This window comes from Triticum aestivum, chromosome 1A (assembly GCF_018294505.1).
Source record: "Triticum aestivum cultivar Chinese Spring chromosome 1A, IWGSC CS RefSeq v2.1, whole genome shotgun sequence".
Lineage (NCBI taxonomy): Eukaryota > Viridiplantae > Streptophyta > Magnoliopsida > Poales > Poaceae > Triticum > Triticum aestivum.
In genome coordinates this window covers 294,628,423-294,647,307 of record NC_057794.1, presented here as the reverse complement: position 1 = coordinate 294,647,307, position 18,885 = coordinate 294,628,423, and positions in this window count along the sequence as shown.

Sequence of the window (18,885 nt, the reverse complement as noted above, 5' to 3'; positions counted from 1 at the left end):
GGTATCCTGCTAGGACTTGGAGCATGAAGAAGTTGTGGGAGATGATGACTGCTTGTTTGATCATGCACAATATGATCGTAGAAGATGAGCGTCCAGAACGTATCTACGATTAAGGGTTTCAGTTTCATGATGAGAATGTTGTGCCTGAGCATGGAGAAGTGATATCTACTACGCAACCTTCTTCTTGTAGACGTTGTTGGACCTCCAAGTGCAGAGGTTTGTAGGACAGTAGCAAATTTCCCTCAAGTGGATGACCTAAGATTTATCAATCCGTAGGAGGCGTAGGGTGAAGATGGTCTGTCTCAAGCAACCCTGCAACCAAAGAACAAAGAGTCTCTTGTGTCCCCAACACATCCAATACAATGGTAAATTGTATAGGTGCATTAGTTCGGCGAAGAGATGGTGATACAAGTGCAATATGGATAGTAGATAATGGTTTTGTAATCTGAAAATATAAAAACAGCAAGGTAACTAATGATAAAAGTGAGCACAAATGGTATTGCAATGCGTTGAAACAAGGCCTAGGGTTCATACTTTCACTAGTGCAAGTCCTCTCAACAATAATAACATAATTGGATCACATAACTATCCGTCAACATGCAACAAAGGGTCACTCCAAAGTCACTAATAGCGGAGAGCAAACGAAAAGATTATGGTAGGGTACGAAACCACCTCAAAGCTATTTTTTCCAATCAATCTGTTGGGCTATTCCTATAGGTGTCACAAACAGCCCTAGAGTTCGTACTAGAATAACACCTTAAGACACAAATCAACCAAAACCCTAATGTCACGTAGATACTCCAATGTCACCTCAAGTATCCGTGGGTATCATTATACGATATGCATCACACAATCTTAGATTCATCTATTCAACCAACACATAGAACCTCAAAGAGTGCCCCAAAATTTCTACCGGAGAGTCAAGATGAAAACATGTGCCAACCCCTATGCATAGGTTCATGGGCGGAACCCGCAAGTTGATCACCAAAACATACATCAAGTGAATCACGTGATATCCCATTGTCACCACAGATACGCATGACAAGACATACATTAAGTGTTCTCAAATCTTTAAAGACTCGATCCGATAAGATAACTTCAAAGGGGAAACTCAATCCATTACAAGAGAGTAGAGGGGGAGAAACATCATAAGATCCAACTATAATAGCAAAGCTTGCGATACATCAAGATCGTGCCAAATCAAGAACACGAGAGAGAGAGAGAGACCAAACACATAGCTACTGGTACATACCCTCATCCCCGAGGGAGAACTACTCCCTCCTCATCATGGAGAGCACCGGTATGATGAAGATGGCCACCGGTGAGGGTTCCCCCCTCCGGCAGGGTGCCGGAACGGGTCTAGATTGGTTTTTGGTGGCTATGGATGCTTCTGGCGGCGGAACTCCCGATCTATTCTGCTCCCCGATAGTTTTAGGGTATATGGATATATATAGGTGGAAGAAATACATCAGGGGAGCCATGAGGGCCCACGAGGGTGGAGGGTGTGCCCAGGGGGGTGGGCGCGCCCCCTGCCTCGTGCTCTCCTTGTTGATCCCCTGACGTGCACTCCAAGCCTCCTGTATTGCTTTCTTTCCAAAAATAACTTTTCCGAAGGTTTCATTCCGTTTGGACTCCATTTGTTATTCCTTTTCTGCGAAACACTGAAACAAGGGAAAAACAGAAACTGGCACTGGGCTCTGGGTTAATAGGTTAGTCTCAAAAATAATATAAAAGTGTATAATAAAGCCCATAAACATCCAAAACAGATAATATAATAGCATGGAACAATCAAAAATTATAGATACGTTGGAGACGTATCAAGGAGCGGCAACGTTTGAACAGTTCACCCAATTTCATCATGAAATGCGTGATTGGGAAACTCACATGCAGCTGCAAAATGATTTGGTCGAGTATATGTTGGCTCATGTTGGCAACCAATAGATGTATCCTTTTTATTTGGCTTGTAAAACTATGTGAGACCAATTTAATTTATATTCGGGTTTGTAAAACTATGCTTTATATTTGGTTGTGAAAAATATGCTTCCGTGTGAAACTATATATTTGCTTGTGAAATATGCAAAGTGTTCATTGAAAATAGTGGCCAACCGGCCACGCCGGCAAATATGGGTCGACGTGTTGGGCGTACTGCCAACCTATATCAAAAAGAGGGTGGACACCGAGCGGACGGTCGACTCAAACGAACAAAAAGCAGACAAATGCGCTGTCCGTTTGGGTCGACACGTTGGAGTCGCTCTAAAAGCTCAGGGGAGTGAAGGGCATCAGGGATACGACCCATTCTTTAGAAAGAGGCCTGATTTGCTTAGTACTTCTGCATTTTGCTGAGTTGAGTTGGGTGATTTCTAATTTTTGTTGCTGAGTTGGGCATCCGAGCGTTGACTCTCAAACCATACACTGCATCCGTCCGCAAACAGAAGAGACCAGTCCCCAAACACAAATACAGGAGTCGGCCATCCAAAGCTATTAGCATACATTTAAAACTGGCTATCAACAGACCATGCGACTTTCATCTAAACCAGAGCACATTTTTAATTAAAAAACAATCGGACCAAAACCTAGCATACCTAGCATATGGCGGCGCCCGTCCCATACGTTCTTGTTGTTCTCTTCTGACGATCACCGAACTCAGCTCGCCGTCTCCACGAGCGGAGGCAATAAAACCCGTGAATTGAATGTCTGGTCGCCAGCGAGGAAGAGTAGAACATAAGAGATGGGATGGCTCACTTGGGACTCGAGGCCCCGCCGCCTCCATGCCCTACTCATCCTCGTCGGAGTCTGCAACCTGTCCATCATCAGTGGACGTGAGGTCCACGATGGACGTGGAGGGGCGGCATGCTCGTCATCTCACTAGGGCGACCAAAATCTGTTTGACGGCATGTAGGACGGGCAGTTGTTATTGTTCTCGTCCGCAATCACCAGAGCAGTCAACGTGTCCGTCTGCACTGCCAGTGCCGCCAATGCGTCCGGCTATGCCACCTGTACGTTGCAAGCGACGTTTTGTCTGCCTGTGGCCTTGTAGAGCACATGCGGCTCAGCGAGAAGTTGGAGTTCACTACGACCATGGCCACCACGGCTTCCTCAGCCGCGTGCTCGCTATAAATCTTGCCCTCCGTCCTACTCAAGGATGAATAGGTTGTATCACTGCTCCTCATGCGCCTGCTGGAACACCGACATAGGCGTCGGTGCCGAGTACTCCTCCATCATGGTGGCATAGAAGTTCGTCTGCATCTACTCCATTGTCAGGCTGACATGCATCAGCGCGGGCTGCGGCATGGAGTCATTGTTGGAGCCGGTCTCCATCATGGGGTCGTCGTCAGAGAGCTGGCCAACATGTCGGCATCTATCTGTCTGGCACGGTGGCTCTTCCACAACATGTTTCCGCTCGCGCTCATGGTGGATGTTGTAGGGAATTGTTGCATGGAAAACAAAAAAAAATTCTACGCACACGCAATAGTCTATCCATGGAGATGCATAGCAACGCTAGGGCGAGAGTGTGTCTACGTACCCTCATAGACCATAAGCAGAAGCGTTAAACAATGCGGTTGATGTAGTCGAACTTCTTCGCGCTCCAACCTATCAAGTATCGAACGCGCGGCACCTCTGCGTTCTGCACACGTTCAACTTTATGACATCCTCCACCTTCTTGATCCAGCATGACGGCGAGGTAGTAGATGAGTTTCGACATCATGACAGCGTGGTGATGGTGATGGTGAAGTGATATCCACAGGGCTTCGCCCAAGCACTACAAAAATATGACCGGGTTGTAAACGGTGGAGGGGAGCCGCACATGTCTAAGGGATTGATGTGCTTGTGCTAGGAGCCCCCTCCCACATATATATAGGTGGGAGGGAGGGAGGAGGAGCCAAAGGAGGCGTCGAAGTAGGAGGAATCCTACTTGGGGTCCCTCCCAAGCCACTTCCCCTTTCCTTATTTGGAGTGCGGGGAAAGGCAGGGAAGGATCCACCCCCTTCCTTTCTCCCATGAGAGCGAAAGGCACAAAGGGCTAGCCCTCCCCTTTTCCTTCCCTAGGGCTGGCCAAACAAGGGAGGGGGTGCACCACCCCCTTGTGGGCTGGTTTGTCCCTTCCTTTGGCCCATAAGGCCCATAACTTGCCGGGGGGTGTCCGGAACCCCTCCCGGTGACCTGATTCCTTCCCGGTACGTCCGGAAACACTTCCGGTGTCCAAATATCATCGTCCTATACATCAATCTTTATCTCTCGACCATTTCAAGACTCCTCGTCATGTCTATGATCTCATCCGGGACTCCGAACAACATTCGGGCACCAACACATATAACTCATATAACAGTATATCGTCAATGAACGTTAAGCGTGCAGACCCTACGGGTTCGAGAACTATGTAGACATGACCGAGACACCTCTCTGGTCAATAACCAATAGCGGAACCTGTATGCCCATATTGGATCCTACATATTCTACGAAGATCTTTATCAGCCGAACCGTTATAACAACATACGTAATTCCCTTTATCCATTGATGTCTACTACACAACCTTCTTCTTGTAGATGTTGTTGGGACTCCAAGTGCAGAGGTTTGTAGGACAGTAGCAAATTTCCCTCAAGTGGATGACCTGAGGTTTATCAATCCGTGGGAGGCGTAGGATGAAGATGGTCTCTCTCAAGCAACCCTGCAACCAAATAACAAAGAGTCTCTTGTGTCCCCAACACACCCAATACAATGGTAAATTGTATAGGTGCACTAGTTCGACGAAGAGATGGTGATACAAGTGCAATATGGATGGTAGATATAGGTTTTTGTAATCTGAAAATATAAAAACAGCAAGGTAACTAATGATAAAAGTGAGCACAAACGGTATTGCAATGCGTCGAAACAAGGCCTAGGGTTCATACTTTCACTAGTGCAAGTCCTCTCAACAATAATAACATAATTGGATCACATAACTATCCCTCAACATGCAAAAAAGATTCACTCCAAAGTCACTAATAGCGGAGAGCAAACGAAAAGATTATGGTAGGGTACGAAACCACCTCAAAGCTATTTTTTCCAATCAATCCGTTGGGCTATTCCTATAGGTGTCACAAACAGCCCTAGAGTTTGTACTAGAATAACACCTTAAGACACAAATCAACCAAAACCCTAATGTCACCTCAAGTATCCGTGGGTATGATTATACGATATGCATCACACAATCTCAGATTCATCTATTCAACCAACACATAGAACCTCAAAGAGTGCCCCAAAATTTCTACTGGAGAGTCAAGACGAAAACGTGTGCCAACCCCTATGCATAGGTTCATGGGCGGAACCCGCAAGTTGATCACCAAAACATATATCAAGTGAATCACGTGATATCCCATTGTCACCACAGATACGCACGGCAAGACATACATTAAGTGTTCTCAAATCTTTAAAGACTCAATCCGATAAGATAACTTCAAAGGGGAAACTCAATCCATTACAAGAGAGTAGAGGGGAAGAAACATCATAAGATCCAACTATAATAGCAAAGCTCGCGATACATCAAGATCGTGCCAAATCAAAAACACGAGAGAGAGAGAGAGATCAAACACATAGCTACTGGTACATACCCTCAGCCCCGAGGGAGAACTACTCCCTCCTCATCATGGAGAGCACCGGTATGATGAAGATGGCCACCGGTGAGGGTTGCCCCCTCCGGCAGGGTGCCGAAACGGGTCTAGATTGGTTTTTGGTGGCTACGGAGGCTTCTGGCGGTGGAACTCCCGATCTATTCTGCTCCCCGATAGTTTTAGGGTATATGGATATATATAGGTGGAAGAAATACATCAGGGGAGCCACGAGGGCCCACGAGGGTGGAGGGTGCGCCCCCTGCCTCATGATCTCCTTGTTGATCCCCTGACGTGCACTCCAAGCCTCCTGTATTGCTTTCTTTCCAAAAATAACTTTTCTGAAGGTTTCATTCCGTTTGGACTCCGTTTGTTATTCCTTTTCTGCGCAACACTGAAACAAGGGAAAAACAGAAACTGGCACGGGGCTCTGGGTTAATAGGTTAGTCCCAAAAATAATATAAAAGTGTATAATAAAGCCCATAAACATCCAAAACATATAATATAATAGCATGGAACAATCAAAAATTATAGATACATTGGAGACGTATCAAGGAGTGGCAACGTTTGAACAGTTCACCCAATTTCATCATGAAATGCGTGATTGGGAAACTCACATGCAGCTGCAAAATGATTTGGTCGAGTATATGTTGGCTCATGTTCGCAACCAATAGATGTGTCCTTTTTATTTGGCTTGTAAAACTATGTGAGAACAATTTAATTTATATTCGGGTTTGTAAAACTATGCTTTATATTTGGTTGTGAAAAATATGCTTCCGTGTGAAACTATATATTTGCTTGTGAAATATGCAAAGTGTTCATTGAAAATAGAGGCCAACCGGCCACGCCGGCAAATATAGGTCGACGCGTTGGGCGTACTGCCAACCTATATCAAAAAGAGGGCGGACACCGAGCGGATGGTCGACTCAAACGAACAAAAAGCAGACAAATGCGCTGTCCGTTTCGGTCGACGCGTTGGAGTTTCTCTAAAAGCTCAGGGGAGTGAAGGGCATCAGGGATACGGCCCATTCTTTAGAAAGAGGCCTGATTTGCTTAGTACTTCTGCATTTTGCTGAGTTGAGTTGGGTGATTTCTAATTTTTGTTGCTGAGTTGGGCATACGAGCGTTGACTCTCAAACCATACACTGCATCCGTCCGCAAACAGAAGAGACCAGTCCCCAAAAACAAATACAGGAGTCGGCCATCCAAAGCTATTAGCATACATTTAAAACCGGCTTTCAACAGACCAGGCGACTTTCATCTAAACCAGAGCACATTCATTACATTTTTGACATTTTTAATTAAAAAACAACCAGACCAAAACCTAGCATACCTAGCATATGGCGGCGCCCATCCCAGACGTTCTTGTTGTTCTCTTCCGACGATCACCGAACTCAGCTCGCCGTCTCCATGAGCGGTGGCAATAAAACCCGTGAATTGAATGTGCGGTCGCCAGCGAGGAAGAGTAGAACATAAGAGATGGGATGGCTCACTTGGGACTCGAGGCCCCGCCGCCTCCATGCCCTACTCATCCTCGTCGGAGTCTGCGACCTATCCATCATCAGTGGACCTGAGGTCCACGATGGACGTGGAGGGGCGGCATGCTCGTCATCTCACTGGGGCGACCAAAATCTGTTTGACGGCATGTAGGACGGGCAGTTGTTATTGTTCTCGTCCGCAATCACCAGAGCAGTCAATGTGTCCGTTTGCACTGCCAGTGCCGCCAATGCATCCGGCTATGCCACGTGTACGTTGCAAGCGACGCTTTGTCTGCATGTGGCCTTGTAGAGCACATGCGGCTCAGCGAGAAGTTGGAGTTCACTGTGACCATGGCCGCCACGGCTTCCTCGGTCGCGTGCTCGCTATAGATCTTGCCCTCTGTCCTACTCAAGGAGGAATAGGTTGTATCGCTGCTCCTCATGCACCTGCTGGAACACCGACATAGGCGTCGGTGCCGAGTACTCCTCCATCATGGTGGCATAGAAGTTCGTCTGCATCTACTCCATTGTCAGGCTGACATGCATCAGCGCGGGCTGCGGCATGGAGTCGTTGTTGGAGCCGGTCTCCATCATGGGGTCGTCGTCAGAGAGCTGGCCAACATGTCGGCATCTATCTGTCTGGCACGACGGCTCTTCCACAACATGTTTCCGCTCGCGCTCATGGTGGATGTTGTAGGGAATTGTTGCATGGAAAACAAAAAAAAATTCTACGCACACGCAATGGTCTATCCATGGAGATGCATAGCAACGCTAGGGCGAGAGTGTGTCTACGTACCCTCATAGACCATAAGCAGAAGCGTTAAACAATGCGGTTGATGTAGTCAAACTTCTTCGCGCTCCAACCTATCAAGTATCGAACGCGCGGCACCTCTGCGTTCTGCACACGTTCAGCTTTATGACATCCTCCACCTTCTTGATCCAGCATGACGGCGAGGTAGTAGATGAGTTTCGACATCATGACAGCGTGGTGACGGTGATGGTGAAGTGATATCCACAGGACTTCGCCCAAGCACTACGAAAATATGACCGGGTTGTAAACGGTGGAGGGGAGCCGCACATGGCTAAGGGATTGATGTGCTTGTGCTAGGCGCCCCCTCCCACATATATATAGGTGGGAGGGAGGGAGGAGGAGCCAAAGGAGGTGTCGAAGTAGGAGGAATCCTACTTGGGGTCCCTCCCAAGCCGCGCCCCCTTTCCTTATTTGGAGTGCGGGGAAAGGCAGGGAAGGGTGCCCCCCCTTTCCTTTCTCCCATGAGAGCAAAAGGCACAAAGGGCTAGCCCTCCCCTTTTCCTTCCCTAGGGCTGGCCAAACAAGGGAGGGGGTGCACCACCCCCTTGTGGGCTGGTTTGTCCCCTCCTTTGGCCTATAAGGCCCATAACTTGCCGGGGGGGTGTCCGGAACCCCTCCCGGTGACCTGATTCCTTCCCGGTATGTCCGGAAACACTTCCAGTGTCCAAATATCATCGTCCTATATATCAATCTTTATCTCTCGACCATTTCAAGACTCCTCGTCATGTCTGTGATCTCATCCGGGACTCCGAACAACATTCAGGCACCAACACATATAACTCATATAACAGTATATCGTCAATGAACATTAAGCGTGCGGACCCTACGGGTTCGAGAACTATGTAGACATGACCGAGACACCTCTCTGGTCAATAACCAATAGCGGAACCTGTATGCCCATATTGGATCCTACATATTCTACGAAGATCTTTATCGGTCGAACCGTTATAACAACATACGTAATTCCCTTTATCCATTGATGTCTACTACACAACCTTCTTCTTATAGACGTTGTTGGGCCTCCAAGTGCAGAGGTTTGTAGGACAGTAGCAAATTTCCCTCAAGTGGATGACCTGAGGTTTATCAATCCGTGGGAGGCGTAGGATGAAGATGGTCTCTCTCAAGCAACCCTGCAACCAAATAACAAAGAGTCTCTTGTGTCCCCAACACACCCAATACAATGGTTGTCAGGACCCCGACTCAATGCCACATCGATCTAGCATGTAACACCTCATATCACTTTGCGGCCTCACGCACGGTATTCCCACGGGTGTCGCCTTACCTTTGCCCGGGACCGTTTGCGCCTTTTGGCACACGTATATGACAGTGTCGCTAGCATCCATATGATAAGGAGCCCGGGCTGACATGGCTAGTCGTAAACCCAAAGCGGCACAGACTTACAGGGACAGGCATCCATGACCCAGCATCGAACGTGTCGGTCATCAGCGAGTGAATCCAGGCTGTAGCACTGGGCTAGCAGGACTCCGGTGAACCGGGCTGTAGCGGGCTAACAGGACTCCGGTATTCACCGCGTGACATTTCCCCGAAGGGACAGACACAGGAACGAAGAAGGACACATGCCGGCCAGCCTAAGTGTTCCGGAGCAGTAGCAAGCTACCATGGCTCGGTGGAAACACTAGGAGACATTTCCCCGTAAGAGAGGCTACTAAAGATAAACAACTAGATGGTCAGATCCCACACATACCAAGCATTTCAATAACATACACACAATATGCTCGATATGTGCAAATACAACATGGCATCACAACATGACTCTATGACTCAAGTAATCTATTCAATAGGCTCCGAGGAGCGAGATATTACAAACATGGGTCTCATGACCCAACATTCAGAGCATACAAATCAAGCACAAGCGGAAGCTATCATGTCTGAGTACAGACATCTATAAATGAAAAAGGCTGAGAAGCCTGACTATCTACCAAATCCTGCCGAGGCACAAGATCGTAGCTGAGGTAACAAGCTAAACGTCGAAGACCACGCGGAAATACTAGTGAGACTGAAGTCTCTCTGCAAAAACATAAAATAGGCAAACGTGAGTACAAATGTACCCAGCAAGACTTACATCAGAACTATCTACATATGCATCATTATCAACAAAGGGATGGTGGGGTTTAACTGCAGCAAGCCAGCTTTGACTCGGTGGCTATCCTGAACTACGACTGCGAGTAACTTTTTTGAGGTGGCGCACACGAGTCCACATATTCACCATATCAATACACCACTATGGATCCGCTCCCGTCTCCCTACGAGAACGCCATCCATAGCACTCACGCTTATCTTGCGTATTTTAGAGTATCCACTTTCACTTGTCTATGAACTGATATAAGCAACCCAGAAGTCCTTTTCCGCGGACACGGCTATTCGAATAGATTAGGTTAACCCTGCAGGGGTGTACTTCTTCACACACGCTCTCACCACTTACCGCCGTTTACACGACATGTACTCGGCAACCTTCAAGCGGAAGCCCAACGTGGGTGTCGGCCACGACCTACCTAATCACCTAAGTCTCTAGTCCAGGTTTATCGCCTATTCGGGTTCCATCCATGAGGAGATCCGGCCGGAGTTTCGCTCACAGCCCCAAACGATGTGAACAGGGTTCCCGAGACACCAAACGGGCGCCCGGTACACCGTGCCACGTGCCTACCGCATCACAGCCCACCCCTACGGTCAGCGCTGCCCACGGCCTCCAGCATACTACAAACACCAGAAACTACTTGCAACTCCTGGACAGAGGACAAGGGTGATCAAGAAGCCGAGAGGGTCCATTGGTTTCGGGCCCAATGCGTGGTAGTAGCTGAATCATGGATCACAAACACAGAACTCAGTTCCTGAGGACGGCTGCAATGAGACAACCCACCATGTACTCCTACATGGCCTCTCACCGCTACCTTTACCAAATCGTGTTCACACACTTAGCTCACACACAGTAGGACAGGTTCACACGCCTCTGATTCATCCCCGATGAATCAGACCTGACTCAACTCTAAGCAATAGCAGGCATGACAAACAAACATGAATGAGTAGGCACATCAGGGCTCAAACAACTCCTACTCATGCTAGTGGGTTTCATCTATTTACTGTGGCAATGACAGGTCATGCAAAGGACAAAGGGGTTCAGCTACCGCAGCAAGTAACAGATGAATCGGTGTTGTCCTAATGCAGTAAAAGAGAGCAGGAGCGAGAGAGTAGGATTGTATCGGAATGAACAAGGGGGTTTTGCTTGCCTGGCACTTCTGAAGATAACATTGAGTCTTCATCAGTGTCAACGATCACATCATCGGTATCACGTCTATCGAGAGGGGACAAATACCGGCAACACAGAAGGGAACACAATCAATGCAATGCACAATATGATGCATGATCATGACATGGCAAAATGAATGTGTTTTGAGCCAATGCAACTAGCAACAGATTAAATGAAGTTGGTTTGAATACAAGATTCAAATTCAAACTCCATATGTGATTATTTAAATGCCCTTTATTTGATTTGTGCTAAACAGCAGCTATAAGTTGTTCTAACATGCATGAAAATGGTACAGATGGATTCCTTGAATTTTTCTGATAATTTTTCATATATAAATTATTTAATTTGGAGTTACGGTTAATTTTCTATGAATTTTAGAAGTTTATATTCATTTTCTGGAATTTCAGAATTAAATTAAATCCAGAAAACATTACTGCGTCAGCATGACGTTGGCATGACGTCAGCAAGTCAACAGGGGCCGGCTCGGGTCAAACCTGACGTGTGGGGTCCACACGTCAGTGACACAGGGGCTAATCCCGCGTTGACTCGGGCTTTGACCCGCTACGGGGCCCGCTGTCAGTGTCACAGGGTTAGTTAGCAGGGTCATTAGCCCCTAACGACGACGCCACGTCAGCACGCCGGAGACCAGCCGACGGCGACCACAGAACACGGCGGGGCACGCCGGACTTGCGCTAGAGGCGTCAGTTTGGCGCGCTGAGGGCACCAGGGGATGGCCCTTGCTCCCGCGCATCCAGAGGACCGAGTGGGAGGTCGTGGGGTCGCCGGAACTCATGCCGGCGACGAGCTTTGGCGGCGATGGTGTTCGGTGGTGCTCGGGCGCGTCGCTACGGTGCATCAGTGAGCAAATGGAGAGGCTGGGCAGCACCTGCTAGACATGGGGAGCACTAAGAGCAGCTCAGTGAGGCCAGGGGAGCACGGAGGCTATGCGTGCAGCAGCAATGGCGGACGGTGGCTTCGGTGCTCGTGGGGAACGGCGCTACGGCACGGAGGGGAGCATGCTGAGTTAGGGGAGAGGGTCAGTGACTCACGGCGATGACGAGGGGACGCTCGGCGAGGTCGGGGACGGTCCGGAGCCGGCGAATTTGACGAAGATGGCCGGCGGTCCCGAGGTTGAAGAAGGCATCGAGGGTGGTGTTGTGGCACGTCCGGGGCCTCGTGGCTCGTTGAGGAGGTAGAGGGAGGACCGGCGGAGCTTCCTGGGGCGTCGGTGAGTCGTGGGGTGGCCGGTAGCCACGGTGGCTCTCGTCGGTGGCGGCGGCTCCGTTCGGTCGCGGGAGGGGAAACAGAGGAGCGAGGGGGAGGGAGGTCCAGAGAGCGAGGGAGAAGTGAGAGGGGGTCGGGGCTGCGTGGCGTCGCGGGAGGGACCAGGGAAGGAGGAGGCAGCCAGGCAGGGAGGAGGTGGCCTCCTCGGCCGCGCGCGTGCGAGCACGCAGCTGCTCCCACTGGCAAGAGGAAGACGACAGGGGGGAGTAGCGGTGGCGGGCTGGGCCGGTTCTGGTGGGCTGCACGGGTGAGGCCAGGTAAGTCCTTCTCTCTCTCTCTTTTATTTTTTTCTTCTGTTTTGTTTTATTTAATTTCGTTTTGCCACTGTTTTGAATTTTAAACAAATTCAAACAATGCCAAAAACTCCTCTGAATAATTTTATTTGGCTAGATGGACTTTTCCAAAAGCTCATAAAATATTTCAGGGGTATTTGAAATTATATTCTAATTATATGAATATAATTCAAATTCAAATAGCTAATGATTTAAATTCAAAGTCCCAAAAATAAATCCTTAAAAATGTTCAATATTTTGGTTGGGACCAGAACCCTTACCAAAAATTATCAAACATTTAAGAAGAGCCTTTTGGAGCAATGAATGAGATTTCTAGGGTTTTTGCCCCTCTTTTATTTAGGGTTTTGAGGCTTCCAATATTCCTCAATTCAAGTTTCAAAAATATAGACATGATGCACACATGAAGCTAGGCTAGAGCAATGCCAGAAGCTAGGGATGTGACAACTCACCCCCACTAAACAAGAATCTCGTCTCGAGATTCAAGCGTAGGGTAGGATGAAGGGGAAACGCAAACTAGTACAATCTTCACGATCCAGGGTGCACTTCAGTTGAACGTTGATTCATTCACCATCATTGTCTTGATGTCTTGTTTTGAGAAATCCTGCCAACATGACATGGAGGGAAGAAGGAGACTCTAGAAGGGTCGATCTTCTTGAAGATCGAACAACTCACGGAATGAGACATAGGACCATCTCTCGGGTTGAGACACGAGATACACATCAAGAGGGGTGGAAAGAAACGGATGACGAAGGTTCACTAGGTGGACAACAATTCCACACTTAAGAAGGTGGTAATCGGTTGTCAACGTAGCGAGGAGTTGAGTTGCCATGATACCACAACGAGACACCTTCGGAACCGTGACTCGTAGATATCTCCCCTTAAGTGGCAAAAGAATTACCTTTGATTCAGAGATCATTGAAACTCTTTATACCAGCTTAAGGCAAATCATAATCGATCATTTAGAGGGGTTCGGTAGAATGGCATACTCAAACTTGGATGATGTGGATTACCTTGTTGAAGACAACGTAATGGATGAATTTTGCTTATCACCGGAAATGGAAGAGACCCATGGTAGAATGGCACATTGGCGGTGCAAGCTGGGAACAAAATGCAAATGCTGGGAATGATTCTGGTAACTGGGGAAGAACCCAACAATAGAGAGTGAATTCACTGTTGGAGTGGTTATAGCATAACCGAGGAAATCTGGGGCAATCCCAGCTAGTGCCGATGATAAGACGTAGCGCTTGTGCGTGCTCTCAAGAACTTGAGCATTTCCACAATCATCAAGGTTTTATCAACAACCGCGTCAAGGGTGCTGACAACACAACATACTACCATGATGAATAGCGATGGACGATGCAGATGCGAAGGAGGATAACACTTTCTCAGATTTCACCTTAGCGAGGCCAAGCAAATAAAATCTGGATGATCGACCGAGAGACATTTAGCACTCCGCTTCTAATGTTCTCCTTGATGTGCTAGTATAACCCATTCATAGATATGGTTTGATATCTAAAACATCAAGTAAAAGGTCGGACTTCGGGAACACAAAAATCCATAGGGGCAACTAGGGAGTAAATCCTACGAAATCCCTAGGGGGGGGTGGCCAACTTCCTCAAACAAGATACTATAATAATAGGTCTACCGGATGGGTGTGTTGGCCACGACATCCACCTTACCGGTTATCGAGAGACCAATATTATAGTTCTTAGGGAAATGTTCCAACCATCATATCTGCCTGAGATTCAGCTCTGGTTGGTGTTAGGATATTCCAGGCTCATCGAGTCTTAGGAAGAAAAATGAAAGTTTGCAACACAAATCGACGAGATGACGTTGCGGGATTCTCGGGAGATGAACTACGATAGCAAGCTCCAAAACATGAGCTGGTTCTGCTACAAACATGTGAACACGTTGTCCCAGACAAGCATGACCACGTGGTAGTCTTATAATAAAACACTACCGAGTTCAGGAGGGGGAACCATCAACGAGGGTATCGAAGTTCTTTCATAAGTCCGGATTAGCTCTTATGAAGGAACTCCTTCTCCTTGAACAAATCAATCAGTGGCTTGGTGTGCTAGGGATACATATAGATTGAAGGTTGCAAGTCTTCAAACCACAGCATTCTTCGCACGTGTGCATGACTGATTTGGAATGATTCCAAAGAAAGCAACATTGACTTTCTCGAATCCACGGCGGCAACTTGCATCAGATGCACATGAATTAAAGGAAGTCACTACCTTCATCCAAACATATGCTTCATGAGCTAGCATGAACAAATGCTTTCAAAAGTTTCCAACACTAGCTTAATGTTCAGCAAAATTATGGAGAAGACAAGGATGTTGTCAATGGGCACAACAACAATTCATCTGGGTTTCCTTTTAAAAGGAATTCCATAGTTAAGTGAACAAGTGATAGCATTGGTCAGACCTAAAAGATATAATGGTGTATGCTCGAGGGATCAACCACGAATAAGACAACATTACGAGCATCGTTGGTACTGATTTGATTTGACGATAGCCCACACTCAAATCAAAGGATTGATAAGACAATAGGTCCAGCAACTGATCACAAGGACCAATCGATGAAGATATCATCTTTCTTCAACACACACTACACAAGAATATCCCTTTGGAACGAACTAAGTCAGACAAGCTTTTATCTTCCAACTCTCCAAGTTGTTGTCTAGCTTAACCAACTAGCTCAGGGATATCTAACACCGATTCTTGGAGAGAAGGTGGTTCACAAGAAACCAACTTGATCACGAACTCAACATAGCGGTCAGGTGACAACCCGGTAACACCTCCAAGAAGATATTTGGAAAGTCACGAACCACCGGTATGTTACTAAGCTCGAGAACAATCTTGCTTTTGAGGGCAAGACGATATGATCAAATGAGTGAGGACTTGACAAGATCCTAACTCATCAATCGAAGGGTGCACCGAAATAAGGACTAGGTAGCACGATCAGTCTTAGAAGGATGATTCGAAAACCAACATACTAAGAATGAAATTATTATCCTTTAACTACCAAGCAACAGAGTTGCTAGCAGTATTGATTTCACACATCACAATTCATTTGTCGGTATTCCGGTTGCATCAACACGAGGGCCGAGGAATGAACAGTGATGGCAAGAAGTATCACTGTACCAAGAGTTCATGGGATGGTGTGCAATTCCTATAACAATCTCGATATAAAATATGTAATACTCCAAGGTAGAGCAGAACCAAAAGCTGGATTGGCATTTGATCTGCGGAATACAACTACTTTGACCCAATCCTAGATATGGAAGAGGTACTGGAGTTTGTTTCTCCTAGTCATTCCGGAATAGAATGGCTTGACAGACCACAAGAGTCATAGGCATCGATGAACGAACGCACGCATACTCTTGACTATCAATTGATAGACGAGGGTCAGAATGCAACTAAAGAGAACAACTCAAAGGAACATATAACTTTCTGAGTTGTGGATGCATAGATTAGTATGTCGAACCAAGTTCAACATATTTCTTCCGGATAACCCATGCAGAAAGGTAGAACTGGCAGAGTCACGATTTATGAATGGAGAACTCCTCAAGAGTACTCTAATTGTGATTTTTTTTTGATCCAATAAACATCTGCCATAAGTAGTTCATGGTATTTGGAAGAAGAAGATACCACGGACTTCAAGGACTATCGCAAAGGTTACTAATATCCTAAAGGCACTAGCAATTACTATCAACATGAAGTAGGTAGAGTGAATCTCGGGTTCAGAACCCAGGAGTAGAATACCTACTACTAAGTAGCATCACGGGATGCTTCCGAGAATAAAGGCCAGAATCTTCACACTAGGACACAAATCATGGCTAGACCACTAGATGATCCCTAAGCACTTAGGGTCATAATAATAATTCCAACATATATGTCGAGGCAATAATTACCTCAACACACCGATTAGTGTGGTTAATCTGGCCCATGGGAACATCGGAAACAGAAGGAAGGGATTTGCAAATGCATCGGACTATTTAGAAACCTGGGATGACTCGGACAGCATAACGGCTATAATTGCTCAAAAAGATTTGAGACAATCACAAAAATGGTGGCATAACCACTCAGAAGCACAATATCAAGGTTCCGAGATCAACAATTAACATACGGAAGTAGTAGGAACTGAACTGAGACTTAAATCCAACAATCTTATAAGTCTACTGATTAGTAACACGTGATCCTAATAGAAAGAAGAGATAGCCTAGTTCTTAATCCCCGCAGGAAAGATAAGATGACTCAGATCAGAAGGGCATGAGGTATAAGGAGTAAAAAGAGCCTTACGTTCCATCCCACAATCAATTCCCTTATATAACTAAAGAATTTCTAAACTCAACTTCGACCAGTTTGGCTTGGTAATCCTACAGGCAGTCAAGCTCTGATACCAACGCTGTCAGGACCCCGACTCAATGCCACATCGATCTAGCATGTAACACCTCATATCACTTTGCGGCCTCACGCACGGTATTCCCACGGGTGTCGCCTTACCTTTGCCCGGGACCGTTTGCGCCTTTTGGCACACGTATATGACAGTGTCGCTAGCATCCATATGATAAGGAGCCCGGGCTGACATGGCTAGTCGTAAACCCAAAGCGGCACAGACTTACAGGGACAGGCATCCATGACCCAGCATCGAACGTGTCGGTCATCAGCGAGTGAATCCAGGCTGTAGCACTGGGCTAGCAGGACTCCGGTGAACCGGGCTGTAGCGGGCTAACAGGACTCCGGTATTCACCGCGTGACATTTCCCCGAAGGGACAGACACAGGAACGAAGAAGGACACATGCCGGCCAGCCTAAGTGTTCCGGAGCAGTAGCAAGCTACCATGGCTCGGTGGAAACACTAGGAGACATTTCCCCGTAAGAGAGGCTACTAAAGATAAACAACTAGATGGTCAGATCCCACACATACCAAGCATTTCAATAACATACACACAATATGCTCGATATGTGCAAATACAACATGGCATCACAACATGACTCTATGACTCAAGTAATCTATTCAATAGGCTCCGAGGAGCGAGATATTACAAACATGGGTCTCATGACCCAACATTCAGAGCATACAAATCAAGCACAAGCGGAAGCTATCATGTCTGAGTACAGACATCTATAAATGAAAAAGGCTGAGAAGCCTGACTATCTACCAAATCCTGCCGAGGCACAAGATCGTAGCTGAGGTAACAAGCTAAACGTCGAAGACCACGCGGAAATACTAGTGAGACTGAAGTCTCTCTGCAAAAACATAAAATAGGCAAACGTGAGTACAAATGTACCCAGCAAGACTTACATCAGAACTATCTACATATGCATCATTATCAACAAAGGGATGGTGGGGTTTAACTGCAGCAAGCCAGCTTTGACTCGGTGGCTATCCTGAACTACGACTGCGAGTAACTTTTTTGAGGTGGCGCACACGAGTCCACATATTCACCATATCAATACACCACTATGGATCCGCTCCCGTCTCCCTACGAGAACGCCATCCATAGCACTCACGCTTATCTTGCGTATTTTAGAGTATCCACTTTCACTTGTCTATGAACTGATATAAGCAACCCAGAAGTCCTTTTCCGCGGACACGGCTATTCGAATAGATTAGGTTAACCCTGCAGGGGTGTACTTCTTCACACACGCTCTCACCACTTACCGCCGTTTACACGACATGTACTCGGCAACCTTCAAGCGGAAGCCCAACGTGGGTGTCGGCCACGACCTACCTAATCACCTAAGTCTCTAGTCCAGGTTTATCGCCTATTCGGGTTCCATCCATGAGGAGATCCGGCCGGAGTTTCGCTCACAGCCCCAAACGATGTGAACAGGGTTCCCGAGACACCAAACGGGCGCCCGGTACACCGTGCCACGTGCCTACCGCATCACAGCCCACCCCTACGGTCAGCGCTGCCCACGGCCTCCAGCATACTACAAACACCAGAAACTACTTGCAACTCCTGGACAGAGGACAAGGGTGATCAAGAAGCCGAGAGGGTCCATTGGTTTCGGGCCCAATGCGTGGTAGTAGCTGAATCATGGATCACAAACACAGAACTCAGTTCCTGAGGACGGCTGCAATGAGACAACCCACCATGTACTCCTACATGGCCTCTCACCGCTACCTTTACCAAATCGTGTTCACACACTTAGCTCACA